This window comes from Quercus lobata, chromosome 4, assembly GCF_001633185.2.
Source record: "Quercus lobata isolate SW786 chromosome 4, ValleyOak3.0 Primary Assembly, whole genome shotgun sequence".
In the NCBI taxonomy this organism is placed as follows: Eukaryota; Viridiplantae; Streptophyta; class Magnoliopsida; order Fagales; family Fagaceae; genus Quercus; species Quercus lobata.
In genome coordinates, this window is record NC_044907.1 from 15377562 (window position 1) to 15384757 (window position 7196).

Genomic DNA, 7196 nt, shown 5'->3' on the forward strand with positions numbered 1-7196 from the left:
TTTAGCTTATAACTCATGTATAGGCATGCATAAAAATAAACCTAATTAAATGCATGTTAAAATTTTTGCCTAACATTAATATTATTTATGATTATTTTAATTTTAATTTTTAATAAGATAGAAAGTATGGTGATTTTTGTTATGTAGATATATAATTGGTTTTTGTTTTTATTCTTATTTTATAGTTCATTAATATTAGACTCTTAATATTATGCACTCATTAACTCACTTGACATAAAAATTAAAAATATTAAGTAAACGCATGACACAAAATTAGCTTATAATTGAAATCTAAGTAAGAAAAGGTGAAAACCCAAATATAATTCAAAGAGTGACACAATAAGTAGATAATATCACAAGCAAGCGACAAATTAATATAGAAAACACAAAAAAGGTGCACAGAGCTTCTAGCACACATCAAGGAAAAGGCAATAGCGTTGAAATGTAGAGCTACGCATTTTGTCTGATTCTCTTATCCTTATGATTGGTTCAAGTGACATATAACTCAGTTTAGATTAAATGCACCGTGTTCGATAACACTTGTTCTAATATGCAAGATTGGACTTCATAGACAGAAAGTAATTGAACAATATATATATATATATATATATATATGATAGACTTAATTCATCAGTTAATCATTTTAATTTAACGACATTATCACAGATTTAACTAAATTTACAATATATTCTTAAACAAAATTTAGCTACAAAATTGATTGTAACTTAAGGTTACAATCTTACTTAATATCATTAATATTACTACATATTTTAATAATTTAACTGTTGGATTGCATGTTATTTATACTTTTAATACACATGTCAAATTTTATATCAATCATATATTATTTACTATATGATATATAAGATTATATTTTATGCATAATTTTAAAAACAAAAACTTACAATTTAAATAATTTATTAATAACATAACTATTAATCTTTAATTTTTTTTTAGAAATTTTGCAAGCATGGAAGATATAATGAGAAAATTTAATTCAATGGTGGATTTGTCAAAATTCATCTCTAATAAAAAATATTGAGTAAGGTTTTAGCTTTAAGTTACAATTAATTTTGTAACTAAATTTTGTCCTATATTACTTCCATTTGATGGAATTACCCACTCATTAGTTTGAAACAAATGCTAGTGCATTTCCATCAATAAGTAAAACTCTTATATAAGTGTTTGGCACGATGGTCACTTCATAAGTATGAGCGCTTGTGGGCTGCGAGAGCAAAGGCTGGAGCTCAAATCTCTAGGAGAAAGTTTCACACATGTTAGGGTCATATTTTCTATGTAATTGGCTAATCTTTTGACAAAACACATTTTACTTGTAATTGGGTAGATCTAAGTTGAGTTTAATGTATCAAGAAGTATGTTGCTCAAACATATCAAGTGGTATAAGGTTGATCCAAGAAACAAGTGAAGAAAAACTATTTCATTAAAACTCGACACAAGCTGCTATTGAGGATTAATGGAGAAGCTCGACACAAGCTCGATCTATCGAGAATTACAATTTTAGAAATCTCAGATCTAAAATTTGGTCCATTATAACTTGAATGATTAGGGTTTTTCTCTCTACAACCCTAGTCATATGTAAGGCTTGTTTTAAAAATAATCAAGTACGAAAACAGAGACCTAAAACTCATATATTCTATGAGAAGCTATTGCATTTGTATGCCTTAGGGTTTTATAACCAAGTACTTCTTGATTTTTATTGTCTACAAGTGAAGAACTTTGTAGACAACAACAATCAATCAAGTTGCTGGAGTTAGTCACGTACTGAAATCCTTGAAAAGGAGTTAGTCACAGATTGGAGATTTGTGCAACAAAGGAAAAAAGTCTGCTACAAGATTAAGTTCAATTGGGTATAGAAACGAAGGTTCAATTGTAGGTTGGTACTTTGGGATAGGCCAGGGTAGTGGTAAAATTCCTCATACTTGTAACCGTTTGATTATTGATTAGTGGATTTTTGGAAGTAGTGACCTTAAATTCACCCGGTGGGGTTTTTACCTTATGAGAGGTTTACCCCATTCGTCAACAAATCATCGTATTATTTATTTTTTGCTGCATATTAGTTATTTGGTGATTTGTTGGTGCCTCCACAATTTGCATGTAATTTGACCTAATTAATTAACTTGGGTAATTGAATTAATTAACCAGGGTCAATTTATTTTAACCCAACAACACACATATATACTTAGATTAGGTTAGAGTAGAATTTTTATCTTGTATATGTAAAACAAAAAAGGCAAATTACAATTTACCCACATGTGGTTTGGCCAAAATTTACTTTGCCTAATTGTGATTTGAAATTTGACACTTTACCCATCTGAGATTAGCTAAGTTAGAATTTCATAACCCACCTTTGTTAAAAACATGCTAAATTCAATCATCAGAAACTTTATCAATTGAGCACACCCTTAGTGTGATGGTCACTCCACAAGTATAAGTACTTGTGGGGTATGGGGGGCAAGGGTCGGGGTTCAAGTTTTCAGGAGAGAGCTTTATACACATATACACTTAGATTAGGCTATAGTAGAATTCTATCTTGTATCAAAAAAAAAAAAAAAAAGGCTAAATATTTAATTTTGCTCAACTTTTATATCTCTCTCCTCTAAAAACACAAAAACATAAAAATACAAGATCAAAAAGAATCCAACGGAACACTTGCATAATGAGTTTAATTAAACCATATGTATGCAACTTAAATTTTGGTCAAATCTCTGGTGGGTAAAAGTGTCAAATTTCAAACCAAAAGTAGACAATTCAAATTTCGGCCAAACCATAAGTGAGTAAGTTGTAATTTGCTCCAAAAAATAATAATAATAAAGTAGGTTTTATTATACTACACTTTACAATTTATTTTATCCTCGTTGGATTCTTGGATTAGAATTTTTATTGTAGATCGAGTTTATTTTATTTCTACATATCTCTAACCTATAAAGGTATATTATAAAAATATGAATATACATAGTAAAAAAAAACCAGAGAATAGAAGAATTAATTGAATCTAAAAAAATTCCCTCTCGAAAAAAAAAAAAAAAAAAAAATCTAAAAAAGGATATCTTAAGAAATTTGTTACTATTAAAAAAAATAACCATTTAGATGAAATTTTTTGTAGTATAGATTTATTGTCAAAACTACAAGCTATTAAGAGCTTTTAGAAATAGACGAATACACTTTGATTAAAAGATAAAGTTATATAAAATGAGTAGGCTAATTCTTTTCCGAATGTATTTATCACTTATAGAAGTTTTTTGATAGCACCTGTCACAATTTCTTATACAAAAAGAAAATTTTTAAAATTAAAAACGGAAAAATCTTATTTAAGATTAACTATAATAAAAGTCTTGTAATTTAGTAGCATTGTCTGCTTTCTTTTTTTCATGAAAACTTTGGTTTGAATCACCCTTGTTGTTGTAACTATTAATTTTTTTAACAACAAAAAAGAAAGAAAGAAAGACGAAAAGAAAGAAAGACTAGTAAATTAACCATATTATCAATTGAAAGAAAATATTAGCAAAACTCAAGTACAAAAAATTAATGACTAATTATGCATTTCAAAATGTGAGAAGATTTGGTTTTTAATAAACAAAATTTCTAACATGTATATGTATTGTTTTTATTGATTCTTATATATAAGAAAGATATAAGTAATTTCTCTACTTGTTTCTACTCAATTAAGTGTAATATTGTCATATCGATGAGAGAAGGATCTATAAAAGTTTTGGAAATGTAAGAATTCAGTTAGGACTTAAAAGGGAAAAAATAAAGAGTAAACTCAGTAAATACTTGACAATCCTTCATTGTACAAGTATCGAAATTAAAAATTATATAAATAAAAGGTTTTTTGTAGACTTTTTTTTTTCTTCTTCTATTTTTTTTCATTGTACAAACCGTTTACTGATTCTCTTCTATGGTTGAGTCTATATGCTAGCTGTAGGTGAAATTTGTCCCTGCATTCCCATTAGTAATTCAAACTTGCCAGGAAACACACGCAAAAAAGACTTGGTGCAACATCGTGAAGCACAGGTCTTCGCTATCTAGTCGTTTTTCTCTGCTAAAAGTACTACACACTGACATTTTTGAATCATAACGTCGACCAAGACTATCTTCTTCTCAAGAAAATGAGTATCAAAGACTAAAAAATGGCTTGAATCGATGTCAGCATGAATAGGAAATGCTGATTGGTTGGCTTGCAATCATGAATCATCACAAGAATTTTGGCATGAAAAATATGGCACCACACTAATACCAAGAAGCAAGGACCGAAACTTAAGCATTGATTAAGTTACACTTTTGTAATTCTTTGTTTTTGTTTTTGTTTTTGTTTTTTTTTTTTTTTTTTTTCTTCTTCTTAAGACAACTTAATATATAAGATAAGATTTGAATAATTCATTGTTAATAGTACATTATTTAATAAAATTTTATTAACTGCATTTTCTCACTAAATTCACCCTTGGATTGAATTCTCTATATACTTGTAAAATAGCAAGATTTTTGAAGATTAAGAATTACTTCATTTATAAAATGTTTTTTACGTTTCAGGTTTCTTATACATTCAAATTATACACAAAAATGAGCTTATAGATTAGATAATATATAACATCTCTATCAAGATAAGAAGAAATTAAGGAGATGTGAAGCTTATTGAGAAGACAGGAGCAGAAGTCCTTCAATACCAGAGACAAAACGACAGTAGCTTCCCTTAGTGAATTAGCTATACGACTTGTAGTTTTGCTATTGTTGTTTCTGTTATTAGTTCTACACGTGTGTATGTTAATTAGGGTTAGTATAGCACGTGTGTTAGTTAGTTAGTGGGTTTACTCTGTTTCCTTCTTTGTACAGCTTATGTATATATATAAGCCTTGTAATCAGTTAGTGAATGAATTTTAATGAAATCAATTTTACCAAATTTCTAATAATCTCATTAACAAGAAATTGAGATTGTGAAGAATATTGAAAGCTTGTATTATGACCATGTGATGCACTGTTTAAGTAAGAATTATGTTTAATTAAATTAAATATTATGTAATGATTCCTGAACTACATGTAGGATATTGGTTTATAAAAATTATGGTCTCAAACTAGTAGGAAAATTTAATCATTGATGATTTAGTACATTGACAACTTTATTTTTTTTCAAACAATTTATGGTTTCAATTGATTTAGATTTTTACTGATCTAGTATTTTAGAGGCCACATTAATTATAGAAGGTGAAAAGGAAATGTTAAAGAGTTACATGAACTCACCCCTTTGACATAATTTCTTAATATAGTACACTGATCATATATAATTAATTAATTATGTACCTAGACAGTATCTTTCTCGGCTAGTCTAGCCTATGTAGGCACTGAAGGACCATTAAACGACAAGTCTGCAGTAGATTGAGTTCATATAACATGTCGCTTACCAATTTCTTTACTAGTGTTGGAATTATACTACAAGTTGTTTGTTGTAGTCTTTAATTACTGCATGTGTTGTCGTTTTGTACAAAGTCAATTACTTAATCTTCCTCGTGTATGCTGATATTATAAAATGCAAAAATGCTCTCAATATTGTTTACAAAAATGCACAAAACACATTCCACATTTGGGAATGCAAACAATTTTACATCCTGCTACAATTTTACCAAATTGTTCATTCAGGCAATTTCACAATACCTTTGGAATTTGAACTTAGAACCTATGCATCCAAAACCCATTTACAAGCATATTGCCTAAATGTGAGTTCTAATTAGTTTAACTGGTAAAGTCTCTAATAGTTAAATAAGAGATCTAAGATTCAATCTATTGTCAAGAGTGGATGTCATAAGTTGAAACTCTTAAAAAAAAAAAAAAAAAAAAAAAATCATATTGCCTAAATTCACTCAAGCACTCAAACATGTAAATTTCTCCTTAAATTATCCCAAAAAAAAAAAAAAAATCTAGCTCATAAGGTAAAGACAATAATAAATAGACTTGGCCAAGCCTAACTGTGTCTATCCTTTGTAATGACACATTAACATAAGATTAGGCCCGATCTAAAATGAGTCCAGTCAAGCCGAACTAAATTAGCCCTAAACACACTAACTTTTGTTTAAAATATGATTAGGTCTGATCCAAAATAAGCCCAGTTCTAACTGGCATTTGATTAAAAGTGATTGGGCCAAACCGAAAATGAGCTTGAATCAAATGCTTGAACCGAGATCAGGAAAAAGGGGCAAAGACCAATTGGTACACTACAAGTCTACAACATCCCAAATCAAATAAAATGACCCAGATGCTTTAGTGCACAAAAAGAAAAAGAGAAAAATTTCCCTCAAAATTTATAAAATTGGTTCAAATTACATTTTGAATGGATTAAATAATGACTAAAATTCACTAAAAACGAATTTGAATTACACCTTGAACAGTTGAAATTCCCCAAAATTATTTGGAATCACACCTTCAATAAATAAAATTCATAAAAGTTTATTGGATAGAATGTAAAAGTATCTCTTGTGGGTCATGGCAACATGTTATGTTGTTCGCTGATGGTCCACCCAAGGACTAGATGCTTGATCTAGTTATTACTGTATATTGGCTGTTGAAATAAAATTTCTATCGTTTTGGTTTCAAAAAAAAAAAAAATCATAAAAGTTAATTTCTTATACACTTGAGTTGTTAAAATTCACAAAGTAATTCTAAAATACATTTATTAATTGGTTAAAAAAAAAAATCGATTCTCAAAAAAAAAAAAATTCACCAAAATTATTTCGAATTGAATCTTGAATGATTGAAATCCACAAAATAACTTTAAATTACATCTTCAATTGTCGAAATTAAATTCTCCATAATTAACTGAATTACACTTAAATTGTTAAGATTATCCAAAATTATTTTGATTACACATTACTCCGTTAACATTGTTAAAATTAATTTAGAATTATACAATAAGTTGTTAAAAATGTTAAAATTCCCTAGGATTAGACCTTAGCCATTTCGAATCCACAACTCATACCCATTATCAATTGTTGAAGGGAAAATCATCCTTTGGCTAGCAAGGAAGAGTAAGGTCAAACTTTCAGTACCAGGCTTTTTAGTCAAAGGATGATCGATCTCATCAATAACAATACGACCTGATTGTTTATCAAAATCAGATGGATTTATAAGTATGAAAAGAAAGGTGAAAACCCAAATATAATTCAGAGGAAACACAAGAGGATAATATC